The following is a 24,975-nucleotide window of genomic DNA, read 5'->3' as shown; positions in this document are numbered from 1 at the left end:
AGAGGGCTTGCAGGCAGGGGCACAGGAGAGGTGAGAAGCACTTCGTGGATTTTTAACAGTCTGTGCTACAGCAGCATGGAGGAGAGGGTGGAAAGTAGGGGATTCTCCACTGGGCAGGCTCAAGGACAAGAGCAGGTGTTGGTGCAAGGAAAGATACAGCACAAGCAGAGGCAGTGGTAAAGGGTGGGAGCTGAGGGTGGATTTGGGAGACCCCTGAGCATGGCTTCGGGACTCAGACTGTACCACATCTCTTAGGACATCTCCAAGAAAGAAAAGTCCTTTTTGAGACAGGGCAAAACCAGGTGAAGATCTGTTCTTCATCTGTCAGCCAGGTCTTCAGGTGTGTGTTCAGAGTCACTGCGATAGACGCTGAAAATGGAAATGGCACAGGATAGAAGGGAGAAACAAACTAAGGGTACCCCAAAGAGAGGACGACCCGAACTTCCCCGCGTTGCTGGTGGTGCCGGCGGAGGAGTCCCGGACGCGCTGCCAGGCAGCCCGGTCCCTGTCCCTAGGTGGCGGTGCCAGCCCGGCGCCGGGAGCTTGCGGGAGCCCGGGAAGAGCCGGTCCTGCTCCGGACCCGTCGGGCTGGGGCACGGCGAGGGGATGGTGGGAGAGCTGCGGGGGTCGCGGTGCGTGTGGGGCAGAGCGGGAGCGGGGGGGCACCGCACACTCCCAGCGCTGACCGTCAGCAGCCGCAGGACCTGCTGGGTCCTGTTCCTCACGGGTGGCTGCACCACAGCCCGGTCAGCGCTCCCTCCCCAAAAAGTCACGGTTTAATCGAGACTGCTGAGCACTACGTGCGGATTAGTGCAGGGTGGGACGCACCGCAGGCAGAACCGGAGGAGGATGTAAGAGGCAGAGCCAGCCGAAGGGTTGCTTTTGGGACTGCCAGAAACTCATCTGCCTCATTCACTGCCCCTGCTTATCATTCTGCACTATCTGTCCATCACCGACAGGATGGAAAGCTGCCGGTATCAGCTGGATGGGCACATGTGGATGGTTCAATATGGGAAGCAGGTGAGCACCTCCCTTCTCATGCCAGCACCCCACGCCAGTCACTCCCTTCCCATTCTTCTTACCCCAAAGTGTAGGAAAGACTGTAGCATACCAGGACAAGAGGTACAGGAGAGCCCATACTCATCACTGGATGACAGAGGTGCCCAAACAAAATTATAAGCTCAAGGCAGACTTGTAGCAATACTTTCCCAAAATGTTCTTCCTGCCTCCAGTATTTTTTGGCTTGGGAATCTCCTGCATCAGAGTTGGTATCTATATATGTAGTAATCCTGGATGCACTCTTCTTTCAGTAATTATTCCATTACTTTTTAAATATATGTAAACTTTTAGCTTCCACAATACCTTGTGGCAAATATTCTTGCAGTTAAATGGGATATTTTTTGGTTCAGGCTCTCCTTTGACTTACTTTGAACTCAGCACTTGTTAGCTTTGTTGAATAAAAGGGATGCAGGTATTCTCCCAGTGTTTTCTTCATCATCTCGCACATTTTTGTCATTTTTTGCTGATCTTCCTCAATGCTACCAGGGAACTCAGCTCTGGAAAGAGGCTTCCTTTACAGGTGGCTTGGGAATTTGTTGAAAAATCATTTTAATTTGACAGTTTTGTGTATGTGAGAAGAGCTCACTTTCTGCAAATTTCTACTAAAAAACAAATTCCAGAAAACCACCTGCTTTTCCCACCAAAGCCCCTGGGAGCCATCTCTGTCTATAAGCTCACCTGGAAATAATTCCAGAACCTGAAATCACAGCTCCTTCTTTTGGGGAGCCTCTATTCTACCCTTTGAGGGCAGTCAGAGGAGAGTGAAGGGCTTTTGGAAGCAAAGAGGGTGACACAGTGCAAGGATGGTGAAGGGAGGTGACAGTGCTCAGACTGCACTGCAGCCACCAGCAGTCCTTGGTGGGGGACACAGAGAGAAGAGGTGGACATGAGAGAGCCCTTCCAATCCGCTGTGGTGCGGGGACTGGCAAAGGGCATGTAGTGATAGGACAGGACGTGATGGCTTTGAACTGAAAGAGGATACATTTAAATTAGGTATTAGGAAGAAATTCTTTAATGGTGAGGGTGGTGAGGCACTGGAACAGGTTGCCCAGAGAAACTGTGGATGCCTCATGCCTGTAGGTGTTCGAGGCCCTATTGAACAGGGCTTTGAGCAGTCTGGTCTACTTGAAGGTGTCCCTGCCCATGGGAGGTTGTTGAAATTAGATGATCTTTAAGGTCCCTCCAACCCAAAACATTCTGTGATTTCATGATTCCATGAAAGAAAGCAGAGAGACCCTGATGTTGCTCAGAGATGAGTCCATGACCTGACTGGTTTAAATCACTGTCTTTTCCACATAACTTGTATAGATGCTAAATCCAACCTGTCTGTGACACCCCTGTGGCCCAAAGCCAATTGCTAACAAATATTTCTTTCCCTTGTCCAGAACAAGGTGCTATGCCTATAACTTCTGCAGCTGTGGAGCCATGGTTTCAGATTCATCTGTTCTCTTTGGAATTTCAAGTTGGTTCACAGAAACATGAGAGAGATTTCAAAGGTAAAAAAAAAAATCTATGTGTTTACCTCTTGACATACTTAGAGGGGAGCTAACTGTCACACAGCTTCTTTTGCAGAATGCCATTGAAAATCCTTTTCTGCTTGAATGTGAAAGCAGTGAGGGAATATTTCATGGGGTACAAGCAGCCTGTCAGCACAGGAATAAGGGGAAGGAAGTAAAACATAAAATGTAAGTATTTTTTGCAAACTAATCAGAACTGGTGGCTCTGATGTGAACAGAGACTTTTTAAAGTAGTGTCTGTGTCTCCTTGATATTACAGCATGCTGAGCTAAGGTTGTAAATATGGGAACCTTCCTTCTGTATTTATAATTAGGAAATCAAGGGCTCAAATTAGGATAAAAATATGTTGAAGGGAATGGTAGTGGAAGGGAATGTTAAGTCATCCTAGATATGATGTCCCTCTTGTGCACACACAGCGTAGGTGATTGTTATGTACATTGTAATTTGACTTTTTATATGTATTTGGTTTACCCTGGCACACAGTGAGCATTACATGCTGGTATCTCTGCTTTTCCTTGGCTGTGACTGTGCCATGCAGCTAAGCCTTTTCCAAGCAGAAAAAAACCCAAACAAGACCCAAAAACAACAACACCCCCACACCCCCTTCCCAGACTGCTGTGACTATTGCCTTGGGGGAGAGGAACAGAGAGGCAAAAAAGTTAGGGGCATAATAGCTTAAGCCGACTGTGGACTGCATTTCAGTTTCTATGGTATGTATACATCTTGTGCAGAGCTTAAAAAGAAATTGTGTGCAGTGATGGTTGCTCATGATATATCATACTTGAAGGAGGCTATAAGCTGTGGAAGGCAGCCTTGATTAAAATATTAAAAAGTGTTTATATCATGCCTAGAGGAGGTAGTGTGCATCACCATATAGGATCTTCCAAAACTAGTCCAAGGGAGTAAGAGGTAGGTAGATTGTCCCCTTCTTATGTGTGGTGCTGGAAAAAGAGTGTGGCTTCTCTGGTGGCTTTCTTCAGTAGCTGAAAAAACAGAGAAGTTTGTTCAAGGTCTCTGCAGGGCAAGTGAGCTGTAAGCAGACCAGGGAATCAGTGCTCGAACAGTGCCCAAGCACTACCTTGGTAGTTCCTTCTGAGTTTTATCTCTTCATAGCTCTGCTCCATTACTGTGCTCTGGTGAGTGAGTGTGTGGAGTTCTTATCCTTATGTCTTCCCCAGCAATAAAGCTGAGCCTGAGTCATCCAACATAATCTGGGCATGTCACTGCATGGGAGCTGGTGATTCTGGTGCTCACCAGAGAGGCTGCCAGGCTCCTGAGGCCTCTGCAGGCAGCAGACTGGGCTTCCCCAGCCTCTGAAACATCATTCTCCATAGAGCTACTGGCTGGTGGGCAGAGCCAGCTGCCAGGTTGTGGGGAGAGGCAGGAATTATCCTGAGCATCTCTGGCAAGCAGCAAAGAGCACCTGGGATGGGGGTTGAAGTATGAGGCACTATGTCACATCAGTGGAAAACAGAAAAGATGTAGTGCAAGGCAGCGTCTAGATCCCTGGAAAAGGACTGCACATTTCAGAGAGGCCTGTTTTTGTGACAGAGATCACACCATTATAAATGGATTACAGTGTTTGCTGGGTATCACCACCTGGAGTGAGGCACAGTTAAAAGGATGTCTACAAACCTCCACAGAACTTTCATAGGCAGCACTTCAAGTGCCTGTGAGTGTTTTCCCTCTGCTATCATCACAAGTTCCGAGGGGAGAAGGTCTCTTCTTTCAACACAAGAGGAGCTAGTGCTGGTTGGAAGGCAGGTCAGCAACCCTCAAAGACTCAGTGACTTTGGAGACAGATTCTATGTGAAGGGAAGAAAACATGAAGTTGAGATAATCAGCTCCTCAGTCAGTCACTACAGCATGAAAAGACTTCACAGATCCCTCCTTACTGCCAGCAAAATGCCTGAAGCAGAACAGTGGGGAGCAGAGGAGGAGCTGGATGTAGGAGCAGCACGAGCACTGTGTTGCACAATGACATCTGCTCTCTTGGGCAGCATTCCCAGAGAGCAAAAACCTCCTTTCTCATTCATTGTGCATTTATTTGTATTCTCTTTCAAAAAAATGGTCCAGAGACATCTGAATCCTCAGACTGATAAAAATCTGCAGAATTTCTAGTGCTGCAATGAGTGGCAGTAGGAAAGAGGACAAGGAAAGATATGGAATGTTATGCTAATTATTTTCCTAACTGTGGAAAATAATGTCTGTTTATTGAGCCCTCTCCTGCTTCAGAATGACTCATTTATCTGCTGATGTAGACTTGGTGCAGGTAGGCTGGGCGGTGGGTTTGACAGTGTTGGCAGGCTGTCACTGTGACAGGCGTGCTGGAAGGGGAGTGCACCGAGGAGAGATCCTCGTGGCCTGGAGACTGCCAGGGCAGCTTTCCACTTTCTGCTGAAGAAAATTTACATGGCTGGGGGTGTTCAAAGAAGTCTGATGGAGATGAAAAAGCTCCTCTGTAATGGAGTTTGTACCGTCATGTTTTATATTCTTCTCTTAAGGCTGATACTGGTGACGAGGTGAAGCAGCAGGTCCAACTGAGGGATGCATGGTCATAGAGCCTGTGGAAAACATAATTTTGTTTTGCCACACAGCCTGCTAATGAGCTGGGAAAATCAGGGAATAAGGCTGACATCCTGTTTTTTGGATGCTGTATTCGGGAGCAGAAGGAAGAGTGGGACTGAAAGAGCAGAAACATCAGTTGGGGAAAATTTGTGTAGTGTTGTTGGAACAGGGATGTGTAGAGCCTAACAGCAGTCAAGAGAAATAAAAGTGAAGAATATGAATTGACCAGAAGAGGTCAATATGGCCTGCTGGTGGTAAGGACAGGTGATAACAGGGATCATTCCTGTAGAGCTGTGGTACTTACTTCAGACAGAGTCTAGGATATGATATTATTAGGCATGTTTATAAGCATGTAGCCAAGCAAGGAAGGAAAAGCTAAAAGGCTTGGCTGAAAGCCTAGTGTGGTGCATCTTAGCTGTAGAGCATCACTGTTACATACGTGAACATTCTCTACTTGTAGCTTGTGTTAGTAAGAGAGAACAATTTATACAGAATATAAAGACTGAGGCAGTTCCTGAAATATGACCAGGAGACTCTCTCGTGGAAATCTCTAGAGTTTGTTAATCGTGGTCAACCTTATTTCAAACAGTCAATCAGATGCTGTTCACATACAATGTTTCCTTCGGACTGGGGCAGTTCAGCACTGCCTGGAGTAGAATATGAGGTAAATATCTGTTCACACCTGCTCACTACCTTGGGAAAAGTTGTAATGTGTAACAGCTTGCATCAGATAATCTAAAATACATGCCTGAGTCCAAGAACTAGTTTTGTTAGCTTGCAAATACATCACTCCAAAATGTACAGCAACAAGAGAGACAAAGATAGTTGTTTAGAAGATCTTTGTAGGGGTCACAGTTTTGTCCATTTACACCATAGCACTGTATATTTAAATGGCCAGTGGACAGAAATGTTGTTTTATACATAGCTTTTGATTTGACCTACATGACAGCTGATGATCTGACCTGGACATTGAGCCTCAGTGCTCCCTATTCACAGGACTGGTTCTCCTTTAAAACACTGTCACGCTCTGGAATTTCAAATCAAAGCATGACCATCATCTCATTTAGTACTGCTATAATAAGGTTTAGGTCTTGTGTGTTTTTGAAACATCAGGCAGCGTGATTATAAATAAAGTTGCTTTGATGACTCACTACAGTAACACCAGGGCTTGTCTGTAAAGATGAGTCAGAGCGCAAGAAAGATAAGCGTGCACTTGATATAGAAAAACAATTTCACCTTCTCTTTTCCAACTGGACACCTGTTCTGAACTCGCAGTGTCTTTGCACAGCTTTGCTTCAGCTTGTTTAGGACTGCAGTGTGCTCTGGGCAGAAGAAATGTGCTCCATGGAGTGAAATAGCTCCTTTCCATTACGGAGAAGTTCTCAGAGTAGGAGTTTAGAGCCCACTGGGACACGAGTGAGAGAGAGGAAAGGAGCATGAATAGGGGAGAGAGGGCTTTGAAAAATCCCAGGCCACGATTACACCTCCGGTGGGTGTTGGCTAGGCCCCCTGCGAGTGACCAAAAGTGCTATAACACATTTGTTTGTGTTAGGTTAACATTTTTCCAGCTAGTAGCAAATATAGGGAAATTAAAAACCTACTTCAGCAGATAATAAAGGATTACAGCATCCTCGGGCTTTGGAGGACTCAGAGCCCAATGCTTTGGCAATTTTTCCAGTTGTTTGTGTCCATTTTATTTCATTCCCCCGTGGCAGCAGAGCCATTCAGATAATGGCTGGGCCCTCCTCCCGTTCTTGCAGCATGTGGGTGGTTCCCCTTGGCAAAAGGCAAACCCTCTTCTGTGCAGCCCCGTATCCCAGGCACATTCCTCGGGAGTGGACCACTGTGATCCTCTGATTTATGGTGGAAAAATAACCAAATTAAAAAATGGGAGGGGAGATGACAAAAAGGTTGGGGCCTGTGGAATTAGACCTGGGTTTATAGAAAATTTATGTTTTAGTTAGGAAAACCCAGCAGCTGAAAAGGTTTTTGTTATGATGATTGCTTTCATAAACCTGGGGTTTATATTCAGGGTGCATTCAAATTCTGTTTTGTAAGCCCGGCTTTACATAAGCTGTTTTAAAAACTGTCAGATTCTATGATCTTTTTTAGGAAAAAACCCAGCAAACCCAGGCATTATAAGTTCAAGTTGTACATACCCTCCCTGTTGGTAGAACAACATGATTTGGAGAAATGTTTTCTTTACTGTTTGGCTTCTTGCAACTGCAATGTTCTCATTCAAGATGGAGAAGGTCAGAGTTTTTTTTTTTCCGTGAAATCTGAGAGGTTGATTAACCACAGCTGGAGGAGTGGGTGGACTGTTTCCCCAGGACATGGGAGACCTACATTTAATCCTATACTTGAACTTAATCTAAAGCTCCCTTTTTTGGGTACCTACCCCTATCATTTCGCAGTTCGAGACAGGATAGGGTCACTTGAGCTCAAGTGTAGGAACCAGAGATGCCAGTCCAGCTCTGAATTTTCCAAGGAAAAAACAGCACCAAAACTGAATGTTTCTGGAAAAAAAAAAAAAAAGTGGTTCCAGTTGGCATGAGCATTTTCTACAAATTCAGAAAAAAACATTCAGTCAAAACTCTGGTGGATCAGCTCTTTGTTTTGTAGGTGTAATGTGTAGTTTTACCCATTTTCTTTTGTCAAACTTGGCTATGACTGAACAGAACACGAGAAATTGGTAGACAGGATTGATTTAAAGTGATAAGGTACATATAAGTGGTTAAATTAATTTTACCCTCTGACAGAGAGTGGAACTGAAAATGTTTCAATACATCTAAACAGGTGACTGCTTCAGCTCTTGTCTGAGAACAGATATACTGAATTTGTAGAAAATGTGCTCTGCTTGCTAGCCAGTGTTTATTAGAAAATCTGTAGTCTGAGACCAAAATTTAGAGTGCTACTTCTAATTAGACTTAGAGTTCAGGGCTACAGAGGAGCATGAGAGAGCAATTTTTGGCCTGTGGGCTATTGTCTTTATCCTTGTATGAGATGTCACTATCAGCTCTTTTCTATACACCAGAAACTCAGTTTTCTTCTTTTAATTCTCTTCTTCCCCATTGAGACAACCTTGTATTTCTGAAATAGTTCCTGTTATATTAGCAAAGTTTCTTTTAAATATATCTGAAGCACAATGGGATTTTTTTTTTGGTTTTGTAAAAAGGCACAGGGATTCCTCTTAGCTCCAGCTCCAAGTTCCCTTGTTGCATCTGCTGGTTTTGCAGGAAAGAAGGTCTAAGACACTTTCCTTAGGGTGGAGATCAGGGAAGGAAAAAGCAGGAGTGCGGAAGACCACCTCTCACACATTAATTATCTTGGCCTTTCTGCTAGTGTTATCAACAGGAAAGAAGAAAACTCTTTTTGAAGGCCGGCTAAGGATTAAGCCACCCCTTCAACCATGCCATCAGTTCCAGCCATCTATCTCAGTGTCCAGCCATGGTCTACTGAGATCAGATCTTGCACCACAGAACAAAGAGGTTGTTTTCCTTTTTGCCCAAATACGCCCTGTTTCTCTACTAGGGGATTTTTGCAAAGGCAATGCTGAACAGAGAGTAGCTGTGGGCACTGGCACGGCTGGCTTCTCATGGCATGCAAGAAACTGCCACCAGCCACCTGACATCAGGGGGAAGGTTTGATCTGACTAGTGAGAGGGGAAAGCTTGAGTCAATGTGTGCAATACGCATGTGTGTCACCACTACACCACTTTTTTTGTTCCATCTACCATATTATTTTGAATCTGGTGGAAAATTGGGTGGAGAAGGCAGCCAACACATAAAGATAAGTGCTTGTGCATGAGTGTAATATGTATATGCTAATCCTCTGATATGTTTTCCTGTAGGTAGAAACAGCACATGGAAAAGAGAAACCCAGGGCTGGAAGTGAATGAACAACTCCTGTTCCACAGTATGAATCCATCTCATATACCTGTTGTCTGTAAGCAGAATTTTGGCTGGAGGTTCTGTGAAACTCATGGGACAGTGTATGGAAAAAGTATAAGGGTATGAGCTGGACCTGCATCAAAATTCTTGGGGAGTTTCAAGTGTGCAAGGAAAATGCTGTGCTTTCTACTGTGTGGGTCTGATCCTAACTCTTTAGATCTCTCACAACCAGTAAAGCAACAAAAATCAGTGGTGAATGCTGCTAGATCAGCCCCATCTGTTGACAGCTTAAAATAAACTCAAGCAGAAACACCTGGTAAGGATACGTTTGGAGCTACCGGGATAGGAGAGAAAGGAAGGTGCTTGTTGAGGATTTGGCTGCCTAAGTGCAGATAGCAGATTTTTGTCACTTTGGTTTATGCATTTTTTTACCCGTGGCTTTTTCTGGTCCCTAGGAAGCTGCTTTGCTAGAGATGCCACTTATTCTCATCAGTGTTGTCCACCCAGCACAGACCACCACAGCATGTCTGTAACTGAAGTTCTTGTTGGAGATTTTGTTTCAGGGAAACTACAAATACTGTTGCCCTCCAGCCAGACCTGGGATTTCAAACAGCTTTTCCAAAATTTCAAAATTTTGAACAGCTGTGTAGATGATAAAAAAATATCCTGTCATCTTTGAGAAGCACCAGATTTACGTGGCATGTATCTTGGAGGATACACATTCATTCTGATAAAGATGATGGTGGGGGTAACAACATCGTGCCTGGAAACAACACTTTAAGGTTTGACTTTTTTGAGCTCTGTGTTGCATGTAAGAATCTCATATCTGACATTCAGCTATACTGCAGCTGTTTCACTTACAGGAATGAAACTACAAGTATAGTAACTTGAGGAATGGCTGGGTCCTCTAAGAGTTGTTTTCCTCCCGAACAGGCTGGTAGCAGTTACATCTTAACAAATAATATAAGCACAACAACATGGTGATGATTTGGGTACAAGTGCAATATAGATTTAAATGTGCATTGTGGTTAATTTCTAAAACAAATTGCTTCCATGTAAAGTATGGTACATAAGTAGATGTTTTTTAGGACATGGGGAAATGAGTACAGAAAATGGGGGATATGGAGTGTAAAAAGCATGTTTGAGGGGTGACTCTCTGGAGTTGTTTTTCCACAGAAAAAAGATCATCAGTATCTTGTCAGTGTAAGAAAAGTAGACAATAGGCTCTGAGCTGTTTTTGTCCTGTGGTTTGGCTGCTTTAAATTTTGTGGCAAGAAAAGGCTTTTAGATCATATCCTAAAGGACTGTTACATCATGTTCCCTAATTTCTCTGCTGGTCCCTTTTGGTTATCTTGCAATAAGAATCATAAGGGCTCTAATTCAGATGGGAAAAAAATATATTCCTGGATAACAAAAAGGCAAATGACTCACTGGTCTTCCTCAGTCTCCTGTGGCCACTGATTGTGTGCCGAAGCCACCCATCTTCACATAACCCTTCTGCGAGAGCAGGGAGATGCCTCGAGCTCTACTGCAGTCCAGTCATACCACAAATCAAAACAACAGTAATTTCCTGCTCTTCTAGAAAGAGCAAAGTTGATATTTTGAGTTGTCTGTGCCCTTCTGAACTGCAGGATGAGCTGGGATCTCACTTTGAGCTTATGCAACCTTCCTATGCTATAAGGTTATGTAACCTTCCTCCCAAAACTCAAAGTATGAGTATGAAAACTTCCTTGGATTCACACTGGGATATTGTAGTGCACTTTTCTTTGGTGTTGCCACACAGGTGTGCAGCAGCCTGCTGTGTGCTTGGCTCCCATGCTGTGGGCAGCTGTGGGCAGCTCTGGCGTGTTTGGGTGTTAAGCTGGATCAGGAAGAGGGGAGCAGAGTGGTGGTGCCTTTGCAGGGAGCTGTTGCTCAGCTTTTGCTCATGGTGAGAGAAGAGTAAGTAATGGAGAAATGAGGAGACAGCAAACTCTCCTGTGCTTGCCTGAGGATTGGTCATGGACTAGCTGGAAGCAGCTCCCTTGAGTTCTGCCCTGGTGCCTTCCCCTACACTCAGCTCTCCTCCACACGCAGCCCTGGCCCCTGCTGGTCTTGAAACACTTCAGCAGACCCATAAAGGGGCCAAGGGTGCAGGGCAACATGACTACTTTCAGTCACGTTCCCTCTTCTGGGGATATTGTCTCCCACTCTTGCCCAGAGCTGGGTTTGGGATCATATTGTTAGAAACACTTGAGTGCTGGTGGCCACATCCTGGCTGTCCACTGGGAAACACCATGAGCAGTTCTGCAGCCTCTGTCAGCGGGAGACTCTGGGAATGTAGGAAACTGATGTTAGAAAACATCCTGGGAACCCCATAACTAATGTTGGGGATGGAGTTGGCTTTGTTCCCCCATCACTGCCAGGACTTCTCACCCTGTTTTTCTGTGTCAAGTCTGCCTGTCCTACTGGTGACACCCTGTCCCGGACCAGAGAGCTTCCCTGGGCTTACTTCAAGAGAAGCAAGGATATTGCAGCTTCTGAAGTTAGATCTCCACCATGCCATGACACCAACAGCGAGGAAGTCTGAGGTGAGCTGAATAATGGCACATGACAGCATCTCATTGAGGCTGTGGCTGCAGCAGTGAGGGGTGAGGTAAAGGGGCTTTGTGAGGGGTAGTCATTGGCACAGCCACCTCCTTCCCATCCTGCAGACTGAATCTGGTGGTGACTGTTTGGAATTATGCTGCTGCTGCCTGGCACTTCTCTTGATGATTGAGAATTGCCCCAGTGATGAGTGCTCTTACTGGGATGGATGAGCGATTGTTCTGAACTTTCAGCTTATTTAATATTTTCTGTAGGAAATCCCCAAAGTAAATGGGCCCCTGGACTGAACCTTTGCATTTGGTTTAGTTCCACTGTCTTATCTTTCTGAGGGGAGCTGGAGGATTTGATCAGAAACTGAAGGTTTTCCTTAAGCAAACTAGCGCTTATCAGGAGCATTTTGGACAGAGGATGTGTATCTCATTTACCGGAGTTAAGCACAGGGCTTTTGAAAGCAGAAGGTAAAAGTGCATCGGAAGGGATGATATTTACTATAGAACAACTCCAGTTGGTGATAAGGCTGATCTTTTAAGTCTCTCTCCAATAATCAGCACATCAAATCCAAATCTGCTCTTGCTCCAGCCCACCTGTCTCGCTCGGTGGTGTTGGGGTTTGCTGGGATGTAGGTGCTTTGTGTTGCGTGCTTATCAAATCTCATATTCCTACTCCTGAAGTGTTCCTGTCTGTTTGGATAGCAAACATTTCTATGCAGTGACAGTCTGAGGACCACATTTTATTGATTCACTAGTTTCTGACTAAGGGCTGGAGGTGCAGATGTGTGGGTGTCTGAGATGGACTTTTGCCATTACTGGGTACAAATATTTTATCTGCAATGCAGAATACCCCCAAGGGTTTTTAGTTAACTGCTTCCTGTGACTGCACACACACACAGGAGTCTACTGCTATGTTTTTTATGGAAGTCACATTTCGGATTCCTGGTTCAACAAAAACACCCTGCATTGACTGGCTTGTAACAGAGCAAACATTGTTGGTTAAATCACATGCTTTCTTCCTTCCTGCTCTGTTGTTAAACCTTGTAACTCAAAATCCAGGTCACCTCATTTCAGGCTTTTCTGAAGGTGAGGGGGGACATGACTACTTCAATTTGGCCAAACACTGTTGCATAGAGCATTTTGTAGTTTTCAGTATTTAAAGATTTCTTTGTTAATGAAGTGCTGGAGAACTGAATGTAATATCTTGCTGTTTGCTGTGCATCTTGCTCAGTCTCTGGACAGCTTTCATGTGAGGGGTACCACACCATTGGAGGATACTGCCCCTCCATGTGGTCAAGTCTGAAAGGGACTATTATAGGTGTATTGTTATATTTTGATTCAATTATTGTGTGATAAAGGTAAAAAGTGACTTCTGTTCATTGTGCTGCAGGAGGAAGTGAAAAAGATGAACTTTGACTGGTACTGGGGAATACCTGCTGACCAGAGATGGCACAGCTGGCTCCAGTGTATTTACTGGAAGCAGGTTTGGTGTCTGACAAATAGATAAGACGTTGTCTAACTACCTGGAAAGCCCCATGTCGCTTAAAATAATTACTTATTTACCCTGCCCACAAATAAACTCACCTTATCCCTATAATAGAGAGGTGACTGTGATAAATGTAACTATTTTCACTGCGTGAGATTTATAACTTCCATGAGAAATCAGTGCTTTTGTTTCCTGCAGGTCTAGATAAGATTCATAGAAAATGCTCCACTTTAGTATTAGGGCCTCATATCATTGTGTCACTTTTCTGGCAACAAATATAATTTGGATGTTCTAAAAATACCTTAAAACAATTAAAATTCCCTTTAAAATAGTTCTGGATAAAGAAATAGTAATAATTAAAAATGTTAACATTGTTCTTAAGGACCCAAAAATCAAGGCAGAAAGAGAAATAAAACCAGTTCTCTTCCTATGGATTTCAGAATTCCCTTCTCACTCTTTAAACTGTGTTTTTTGTGTTGTTTTTTTTGTGTGTGTGTGTGTGTGTGTTTTGTTTTTGTTTTTTTTTATAAAACATGTCTCAAGCCCAAAACCACACAATCAACAATTCCCCAGTCATCTTTTATAGTGAGGTGACAGGCAGAGCAAGATTAAGGTAGCTTAATATTATCCCCTAATTTAATTACTATTCATTATCAAATACTCTGTTGCTTAAAACAGAATTGCAGCTCCAGTCCATATTTTTCTCTCGGAGGGAGTTAACTCTTCAGGGTGAAATTAGGCTCCACGGATTGAGGGGGGTTTTTTGAGTTCTTTGTATTACAACAGGAAGGAGCAACACTAAACCCCTCAAACCTCTGCCCTCTCAAAATTACTAGCAGCTTAGAAAGCTGACTCAGATGTTGGGTTTCACCCAGAAAGCTGACTTAGATGGAATTGCTGAAGGTCAAAGCCTTTGCCAGGATGCCACCTGCATGAACAGTATCAATTAGATGTTCTATCTTGTGGGAATTACTCAACTTCTGATTTGCTGGTATTAAAATGAGGTGTTGAGATGGCTATCACTGATACCACTGGTGTGTAAAGGTCTTTGAATATAAAGGCTGGATCTGCAAAATTGAAGTTTACAGCAGCAAATTTTAGATTTTCAACAACCCTGCCTAGTTTTCAGAATTCGAGTTTTTTAAAGCCTAAGTTGAATAGGAAAAAAAAAAGTTTTCTCAAACCAGCCAGAGACATTTATTTGTGTTGTTCCTCGACACTTATTATTTACACCTGGTCCTCTCCAAAGGGTCTTGGAGACAGAGCTACCTAAATGTGAGCTGTACCCTGAGGTATATCAAGCACATTCATTAATATGTCATTGTGGCTGTTTTATACACATTTACTTTGCCATCAAATGACTGTTTCTCAAGTTGACATACTGTAATACAAGGACAAAACACTGCCTATTTCTCAGAAGGTGCAGGGTCTGTAAAGACAAGCAGCTAAGATAAGTTAAGCAAGACTGTCTAAATGTCAATATTTAGACTCTAGAAAGTGTATCTCCATCAAATACAGCAGGCTCCTTCAGAACATCAAATACACCAGAGCAATATTGCTCTCTGAAGTGCACCCCAAAGTCTCTACTGTTGGTCAGGTTGGTTCATTGTTCAGAATTCTTTGAATATTCCATGGAGCACAGGCTGAGATTCAACAGACCATTGCACAGAAAGGAGTGCACAGTCTATATAAACCTCAAATACTTGTAATATTTTATGGAGATACATTTTCTAGAGTCTAAATATTGACAGGTTATCTTGCTTAACTTATAATAATATCTAATAAAATCTAATCATGCATGGTTTTCTTTGCTATGTACATGGTTTTCTTTCTTATCTGACTAGTTCCAGTGAGCAGCTCTGTCCTTGGTGTGAATATTCTCTGTATCCTGTTTCTTTCTTGCACAGGTTAAAAATGTGTTGTCTTTACACAATTTATACTACTCCATAGTTATTATCCGAAAGGAAGGGAAGGATATTTAAACACACGTTAAAAAAGTGCTGGGTTTTTTTTCTACATACCATTTGAACATATTGACAAAACCCCTGCAATTTACTAAATTAACTCTGAATTAATTCAAAACAGGTTTTATTTGAATAAATTCTGGAACTTGAGTGTAATAGTAACATATATAAGTACATAAGCATGTGAAATTCTTCAGCCCTGGCAGGATAAAATACTTTCTGGCTGAAGAAATGAATCATTCAATTTTCACTTTTTTCCCCATTCTTCTTATCAAGTGTTTAACAACATGCAGGCTTAAACAAATGACGTAGACAAACATCTGTCCTTAAATAGCAACAATTCTACCTGTCAATAAAGTTGTTTTTCTTCCACCACGCTGGGCCTTGAGTTCACAACGCAAGGACTGGGCGAGCAGATGACATTTATTGATACTGTGAATTACCATCTACTTTTCTGCTCCTGCTACAAACTGAGTCCTAATAATAGTAGAGGGGTTGTGTGTGCTCAAAACACAGAAAGAACACAACATCATTTCTCTACCTGAGCAGATCTTGCAACTGTTTTTTAAGTAGTATTTTAAAATACTCAATCCCTTTTAGGAGGATACATGTTCTTGGCCTCTTTAATTGCTCTTGTTTTGTAAAGTTGCGTGAGAACAAGTTCTGTGTCTTAGGTCACACTCATCTGGATCTTATTTCCTAATGTTTCTGACAAACAAATTAGTGGGTGCCCCCTTACTAAATGAATTAATGAGGAGTCCCAGTTCACTATACACTTATTGAAGTAATAGCTATGTTTCCTTTGGGTTTCTTAGTGTGAGCAAGGCTCCCAAAAGTGATACTACTGATCTGAGGAGTTCTCTGTGTCATTACAATGATGCTCCTGCCACTTCTCTTGCTGTTTGTTTCAGCTGCTTAGCAACTGTAACAATGGTCCATCGGACTGCCGATATCTCCGAAGGGTTTTGAAAACTCACTGTTTCGTGCCTGCTGGCCATACCAGAAACACTTTAGTACCTACTGGCCTTCCTTTAGAAATAAACAAACATTATCTTTGTGTTTCAAAAAGCTTAGCCTGTAGTGCACCTAGTCTATCTTCCAGAGGCATGTTTTGAATTTTAGCATGTCAGCACAATGCTGTTTCTTTTATTTTAGCTCCTCTTTAACCACTAGAATCAGGCACTTTCTTACCTGTCTCCCTCCTTCCCTCTCTTTCTTCCACCATGGTTTTATTTTTTCTTTTTCCTGGTCCTTAAAAATATTAATTTTATTAGATTAATTTTAAAGTTTTGTATGAAATGATAGGTATTCTTGAACAAACTTATATATAGATAGGCACACAAACAGTGTTAATGTTAGTACACATTAATACAAACTTTTATGCAAATTAAACCTAAGCATTTTTGATTTGCAGTTTTGTTAGTCAAAAATACATCTACTCTATACTGTTAGGATTTTACATTTCTGTGTGAATGAACCTGAGACTACAAGAGAACTTCGAATAAAATTTGAGATAAGGGCACAAGACAAAACACAGAGGGTACTTTATGTTACTTATGTTTCAAATGTTACAGCTTTAAAAAGAAAGCTCCCATCTGCAGGGATCTGTCTACCCAGATGCCTCCTGCTAGGAAACGTGCCCTAAGTGCTTTGTGATGGACCACACTGCTGTTGTCTCTGCCTGCAGGGAAGCAACTCCTCAGGCTTGGGAGCTGTTTTAGTGAAACAGCTGAGGAGGGCAGGCAGAAAACGCCTTCCACAGTCCTTCCTTCTCTACAAGTCCTCTGCTACCTCCCTCCCCAGCCTCCCCTCAGCCATGGGTTTGCATCCTAGAAGCAGGGGAAGAGAGCACAGCAAGGGCCTGTCCTGCTGCAGTGTGTTTCACATGAAAAGAAGAGTAAGACAGACAACAATAATTGCAAAATATCCCTGCTCTGAAATCAGGCAAACTGCCAGAGAGCTCTTATGCAAAAAAAAAAAAAAAAAAAAAAAAAAAAAAAAAAAAAAAAAAAAAAAAAAAAAAAAAGGCTGGAGATTCAGCTTTCCCACATAAACAGCTTCCTTTCAAAATCAGAGTCCAGGGCATACAGGCACACATTCATATAAAGCTAGTCTTTGCTGCTGTTCCCCAGCAGTCTTTAGACATCAAATATGTACCACCCATCCAATGTCAGCATTATTTCTGCCATTTCTCCACCAAACAGTGCAAGCTTGGAATTGGGGACTGTGATAGATCTGTTTGTTTTGAGTAATTAATTAATCTTCCCAGGTTCTGTCTTCCCATGCAGGAGGAAAGGAATTGTTATCAGAAGGTAGTGCCTGCCAGAACGCAGGGTGCCCTCTGACAAGCAGGACCTCAGCTCCACCAAACATCCCCACGCCCTCAGAACAGAAAACTCAATGTTCTGTATTCTTATGGCTTGGAACAAGCAAATATTTCATCACAAGCTGTACATTTCTAAACTGATCTGTCTTGCACAACATCAGTGTGCATTCAGGCAGTTCACTCTAATTATCACTTTGTAACGTTTTGCATCTGCTTCTGTTAAGTCACTGAAGTTCCTGGTATGTTTTCTTGAGTTGTTTTATTTTTAAACAAATTATTTCTGTGACTGGCTGTCAACAGCTGTGCTGTTCATTTTGCGCAGTTTGAATATACTAATTTTCTGCAGTGTGCCCTGATACTGCAGCTCAGCTTCAAACCTGAACCCACAGAATTCCTTTGATGGGCTGTTGATTAGGCTTGTGGTTCATCCCTAATTTCAGGTTTTCCCCCAGACTCGTAGAATTTGTTCTTGAATAACAAATTGTACAATTTATGCCCTACAGAAGTATAACAACTGTTAGTGGTCTTTTATAAGGTTTTCTCAGTGTTCCAAAGAGCTCTCCAGCCTCAACCAGAAGCAGGCTGGTGCATGTGGGGGAGATGTTTCACTCCTTGGAGATAGCTGGTGTCACCCACTGCTTTGAGGTGGGGGTTGGTCTCGTCTCTCATGTAACAAACAACAGAAAAAGAGCAAATGATCTCAACTTGCACCAAGGAAGGTTTAAATGGGATATTAGGAAAAATTTCTTCACTGAAAGGGTTGTCAAGCACTGGAACAGGCTGCCCAGGGAAGTGGTGGAGTCACCATCCCTGGAGGTATTTACAAGATGTGCAGATGTGGGACTTGGGGACATGGTTTAGGGATGGACTTGGCAGTGCTGGGTTAATGGTTGGATTCAGTGACCTTAGAGATCTTTTCCAGCCTTAATGATTCTATTGTAGATGCCATCCTCATTTGGAGTAAAATAATGAAAGTTCAGAGAAAACACAGAATAAAAGTACGATACTTTAAAAAGTGGAATTGTATGTTTATTTTTATAGTTCTAAATTAAATACATTTTCTATGGAATGTTTCAATCATTTTAAAAAATAACAGTCAGTATCCAATGGACAAACTGTCTAATGTATGTCTGAAGCAGTATCTGTTGAAAACAGTTTAGTGCAAAGTTTCTGATGTTCATGTTCATAGATATTGTCCTGGTTTCTTTCTTTCTCTAGTTCATCAGTGCATAATCTTAAGTGTGAATTTGTTAAATTTAATGGGTTCTTTCCTCTCTAAATTGTACCAGTAGTAATTTCAGATGGCACTACATTGCCACAAACTTGGGCAGACTGGCATCCATTAACAGTGATGTGCTGAGACTGGTTGAGGTGCTCAAATTGATGAGGACACCTGTATGGTCCTCCATTCTTCTGTTGCTGTTTAAGAACATTCAAGTCAACAATTAAGCAATTAGATACATGTCAGTATTTGCTTGGTCTTATCTTCCTGAAAAAATACCCAGGCGGTATCAGTTTGGACAAAACCCAGAGATTAAATACTCCAAGTGAAAGAGTTGGAAGTTTGTGTTTATACTGATGTTCTCTCGTGTTGCTCTGTGTGACAGTGTTATTGCTGACAGCAACAGCAGTTGTTCAGCAGCAGCCAGCACTGTTACCATGCTCTAAGCAGTGAGGCATAAGCAAACCACCAGTGATGTATATTGCATGTAATAATTTTCAGCCACAGGCAGGATACTGGCACCTTGATTTTAAGGTTTAGTTTTGTTAAAATGTTATTTTGAGACTACTAAACAATAAAGGCATAAGTTGTTATATTGTGGTGGGATTCCACACTTTTCATGACTAGGTGGGTGACAAAGAGTGCCCTGTCCCTAACAGGTGGTGTGTCTGGAAGGCTGCGATGGTGTGTGTCCCTCGGGCAGAGAGGGTTAAGCCATGGAGGCTGACCCTTTAAACAAAGGCTTGATTCATGTCTTTTCTTCCTTGAAGGGAATGACAGAAAGAAACGTAAGTAAAATACAGCAAAAGCTGTTGTGAAACAAGCCCGTTGCTGTTCTCCGAAAAACAAGTATGTGAGGATTCATTTTTAGAGGCGCGCTGAAGCAGGGGGACACCAGGGGGTGGCCACAGCCACTCTTCCTCCAGGGGCTGTCACTGCCTTGCCAGTGCCAAGGACTAAAATTGTCCGGCTTCTTAGAAGAGGACGTGGTCCTGACTGTGTGCCACAAAAAATGTCTGCTGTGCAAAACCACAAGCTATTTCCCACTCCAAAGCAAAATCTTTAATAGTAGCTGTTCTTGCAGTAATTGGTGGATGACTGCTGTGCAGAGGACTCCTTTCTGTCAGCGTATTGAGGCTTGCAGGGTCTGGGGGATGTCCGCAATCTCAGTCAGGTGTCTGTCTGTGAAAATGAACGTTCATTTCATGGCCAACTGAAAGGTTAATCTTCATCCAACAATTAAAAAGTAAAAAAACCAAATGCATCTATGGAAAACAGCCGATAATAAGTTTCTATGGCTCATAGCAGTGTTGACAAATTTTACCACAGACAATGGGTTTATTGATTCTGGCAGCACTCCTTGACCATCAAGAAAGTAGCTATTACTGAAATTTTTGGCGTTGATATATTAAGGGTTTGTTATTTAGAATTTGGACATTCAGAAGCATGGGACTGCACATTTTGAAGCTGGAGGAATGGTACAAAACTGAAATGTATTGCTCTTAACCTGACTACGTGGTTGTCAATACATGCATCTTAGCGTACAGCTCCGACAGTTTCTTGCAACTGCACCAGAATGTGCTTATAAATGAAAGTTAGGAAGTAATAATTAAAAAATTTCAAATAGCCCTAGGTAAGATCATGAAAAATAATTTGGAGCAGAGAGAGCTGTAGACTTTATGTTTCATTGTATATACATATGCATATATATATATAGATATGTATCATTGAAAGCTGCTAAATGAAATCACAGCTGCATTAGGCAAGTTCTGTAGGAACATGGAGGAATATCTGTCTTCATATTTTGAAAAACTGTGTTTGTGATGCTGCTACATCCCCACTTTTAAAATTACTTTTATTCTGAAATGCATAAACTTTAAATGAGACTTTTCAAAACAGGATTCAACCTTTTCAATCCAATTGCAACATGTTTTGTTTGAATACACACACTGAAACACGAAATGATGACAATAATTATTCCTGGAAGGTATTAAAAAGTTGATCCGTATGCATAAATTGAATTATGGCTCTGGCAAAGGTGCAATATAAGCAAACAGACATAGTATAAACACTTAATACTCCTCTAGCATCTACTGCCAAGGTCCTCTAATGATTTTAAATCACTTCAGACTGTTACTGTGAGATAGCCTGCCTGTACTCGATTACATATGCACAAAAATAAGAAGATTAAAGAAAATGTCAAGAGGACAAAAGGGATTTCTTGAAAAAGTTAGTGAGGGAGGGCCAGGAGCAAACTTAGTGAAGATGGCACCAGCTGCAGTCTCAAGGACTGGCTGTTCAAATTCCTTGAGCAATAGAGAGAAACCATAGGGGAACCCAGCTGCCAAGAAGTCTAAAGACATTTCAACAGCACATTTGTGAAGAGTAATTTTGCAAAGACTTATAAACTGACCACACTGGGCAGGTTTTCCTGGGATTAGCAAAAGACATGGTCTTGCCATGAAAACTGCTGCTTTGCCAGACCTGATGTTCTGCTACAAAGCATAGTTTTCCTCATGGAATAGATGTTATAATGTTCCTTGGATATTAATGTTGTTAAATAACAACAATAACCACAAGGAAGCAGCTCTCCAACATGGAAAGTTTCAATATTTGCTCAGAACAAAGCTAGCTGCAGTGGAAATCAAGGTGTTAGAACAGCAGGGATGAAGCAACCCAGTAGTAGTCAGTGTTGTGTCCTCCACCCACTGCAGGGATATATGAGTGTGTATGTTTTGTTGCTATGCCAGCTACAAGTCAGCATTTAAAACTCGCTGCTCATCCACAGCTGTGTGCTTCTAGTAAAAAAACCAATAAAAAAACTAATGGAAAGGTGTGTCATAAAGTGGGGTCACTGCTTTGGCCCAGATGAAAGCCATGGGGGGTAAATACATTCAGGACTGGGAGACACATCCATCTTGCAGTAATAAGGAACCACCAAAGCCAGTGAGAATGGCCTGGACTGTCAAAGCCTCCTTGCCTCTGTCAAACCAACTGTGTCATTTAAATGAATGTTGATCTTGTCGCAGGACTCAAGGACCTGATCAAAAAAAAGAGAGATTCCTTCAGACATTGAATTTAAATAACATGATGGTCAGTTTGTGAAGAGCAAGGCAAATGACCTAATACAACTTTTTACCTTCAGTCTGTATAAGGTTTATTCAGAATGCTGGCAGCAAATGTAGGAAGCACTGTGACATTCCTGACCTGGGGAAGAGGCTTCAGTGACATTTTGCCTTATGTCTTTGAGTCTTTCTCTCTAGGACATCCTCTGCAAAAAACCATGTCCAGAGTGCCAACTGCATGAACAAGAAGAGGACTCTTGGAAACCATATACAGATGGACTGAGCCAATGATGAAAAAGGGGAGAGAAAGGACAGACAGCCTGTAGGTGATGGAGCGTGTGTTCTACAAATCCAGACTGCCTTAAGCTAAAGTAAACAGAGCAAGCTGGGGAAAGTTACAATGGTTTAGATTTTCTAAGTACAACGAATTTCATTTTATTTTGAAACAATTTTCCCTTAAGGAATGTCCTTTCATTTTAATTTGCAAAAGGCTGACAACTCAACTCATCTTATGAAAACTGTTCCCTTTTGCTGGAAAGAATTAATTTTTTTTTTTTTTTTTTGCTAATTCAAAACATTATTTTCCCCTCTCATATTCATCACCCACCTTTCAGTTTCCTCACCATTTCAGTCCAGTACTTGATGGGTATTTAGAAGACAATTTCTCCAGTGGACAGATTTTCTCATAGTTGTTCTCTTATTATTTTTGCCAAATAACCTAATCTGATCTGACATAGCAGTTTGTATTCTTTAGGAATATAACTTTCTCAAGTGCTCAGATAACATGAAATGAAAATGGTGTCTAACTCAAACTGCTCAGTGCCAAAACACAGTGCTTGAAGGAGAATGGGCAACTCACTGAGACCCATCCCCCTGTGCTAGTAAGCTGGAGATGGTCAGTTCAAAAGTCATGGTAGAGCATACACTCCAAGCAGCTCAAAAAGCTTCCCAAGGCCCTCAAGAAAACCTGGAGGTCTGTAGTAAAAGACCCAGCAACCTCCTGTGTTATTTGATGAGGAGAGGAGAGAGTGAGGGCACCCCGACCAGGACAGTTGAGTCCCTGCTGGGTAGAACAAGAGGCAGAGACTGCGAAGGGCAGTGAAAGAAGATTTGATTTAGACTTAGGTAAAATGCTTTGTACCGAAAAAACCAACTTAGCCCTGCTACAGATTATGTAGAGTGAGGATCCCTTTCAGGAAACTCCTTAAGAATACCTGTCAAAATGGTATGGTTGCTTCATCTGGGGTTGGATGTTCTTCCAGAGTTCCACCAGAAGTGGTACTGTCCAGATTCTTCTCCACATTTATTATATAGTTCACAAAGCATTTATTAGCTGTTTTGTCCTCTCCTGCCATGATTTGTCTACAGTACTTACTTCTGAAACAATTTTCCACTATTTCCTCTGAAACAACATTCCCTGACTGTTAGAACTCTAGGACTAACTGGAGGCAAAAAACAACAGCTGGAACATAACCTAAGATTGCATCCACAAGAACAGGAAACCCTTAGAAGTTACAGAGACCCTGGTCATCTCCTGAAACTATGGTTTTCAAAGAATTTAGCTGGATCATGCCTTCAGACCTCATCTCTGTAACCATCCCAAATTGGCCTGGGGGCCTCTTTACCCATTTCTGGGAGCACATCTGTCCTAGCCGTGCTCAAACCTGTCCCACTGCCCACAGACAGATTCTCCAAAATCTTGCATGGATTAGCAATTCTCATAAAGGTGGGAACTCTCTGCGATGCTTGATCCAGGAGCGTGTGTGTGCTGATTTGGCATAAGGCCGATGTATGGGGGCCCATGAGTGCTGATGGCGCAGAAGTGACTCTGAGAGGGTGTAGACATCCACGAGGTGCTGGAGATCGGTGCAGGCAGGGCACAGACATCAGCTTCAACCTGGAGAGAGGCATTACAGTGTTTTGCCCTTCTGACAAGAGCAAACTGAATCACTGAGGTAAAGTCTGAGATTCATTTGTGCATATTGCTGGGAACAGGAAGAGGAGCAAGTAAATATGACTGGATGTGTTATGGCTAGCTGTCTTTTGTCCTGTTTGATCACTTGAAAAGACAGATGACTGCTTACTTTAGTCTATAAGGCATGTTTGTTACACATAAAGATTCATGGACTTTGTTATGTTTGTTTTTGTTTTGTTTTGTTTTTTTTAAACTTGCTAGAATGACACTGAGTATTAATTAAAATTCTGTGACTGCTTGATGGGGAATGAACAAAGGGTAAGTATCAAAGCACTGGTTCTCTGCATCATGCTAATATAATGTTTCCTTATATTAAAAGATAGCACAAACTCACAGAAGAGTAATGTGGATAAATTAAGTGATAATCAATGACAAGAAATAAAATCTTATAACTTTATTATAATTTATTGCCAAAGCAAAAATATTGCCAGAGGAGAAGTTTTTCAGAGGAGGGAAAAATTCTGTGGAGCTGTAACAACATATCATCAACCTTTACACCTTGTTCAGAAGAGGAAAATTTTATTAGATTACAAAAGGACTAGTAATTTTATTCCATTAATAACTAGAAATGCAGAAAACAACAACTCAGTGTGGGCAAGTCCTGAGAACTGACTCATCTCAGAACTTGTTCAGAGAAACGATCTGAACTAACTTATTCATATTGAACATCACACTCAGTAACTAGCAAAACACATTTTTTAATTTTGATCACGTATGGTATAGAAAAAGAAAATAGTTGAAAAAATTAAAAAAAAAAAAAAAAGGAGGTAATCTCTTTTGTGTGTCTCTCTGTCACGACCTTTCAGCAAGGGGCAACTTGGTGGGGCGACTGATCCCACCAGACGTGCAATCTTTGGGAAATTAGACCAGAGGGGTGGAAAGTCCCATCTTAATGCATCACAGTAGTTGCAAATAGGCAAGAACAATTGCTCTTTGGGTTTCCTGGTATAAACAAGATGTGGTTAAATGCAAGCAATCTTTAAACTTCATGATGAACTGAAGCGCTGAACTCAGTTGCTCAGAAGGCTGCAAGAGCTCTCTGGCAGAGGCTGTCAAGATTTTCCTAAACTATATAACCTGAAAAAGAGCTGTGGAAGCACAGGTTCAGCAGAGCTCCTGAAACCTTGTGCGAGGACACTTACCCCAAAAATGTCAAGGAGAGCAAATATTTAAGGGTCAAAAAAGAGTGTAAACCAAGGTCTTCTATGCTATTGCTTAATGCTTTGCTCTGTTTATTGACAGGAGAAGTGAGTTGGTTAAAGGTGGTGGAAATTCCTTTTGTTCTTCTCACTGAGTTTCTGAAAGGCCAAATCTTACCCTCTGGATT

General features: G+C 42.2%; 1 long non-coding RNA gene across 1 annotated transcript; it reads left to right on the top strand.

Annotated features, from left to right (window-relative positions):
* Positions 1-700: 700 nt before the first annotated feature.
* Positions 701-24,314, top strand: LOC126644595 (uncharacterized). Its single transcript, XR_007629957.1, has 5 exons — positions 701-1,020; positions 2,445-2,555; positions 2,632-2,744; positions 8,487-11,604; positions 19,268-24,314. It is a non-coding gene; the product is annotated as an uncharacterized LOC126644595 (long non-coding RNA).
* The last annotated feature ends 661 nt before the right edge of the window (positions 24,315-24,975 follow it).

This window comes from Myiozetetes cayanensis, unplaced genomic scaffold (assembly GCF_022539395.1).
Source record: "Myiozetetes cayanensis isolate MyiCay16 unplaced genomic scaffold, myiCay2020 scf3, whole genome shotgun sequence".
NCBI classification, from domain to species: Eukaryota; Metazoa; Chordata; class Aves; order Passeriformes; family Tyrannidae; genus Myiozetetes; species Myiozetetes cayanensis.
This window is presented reverse-complemented; position numbering and strand designations above follow the sequence as displayed.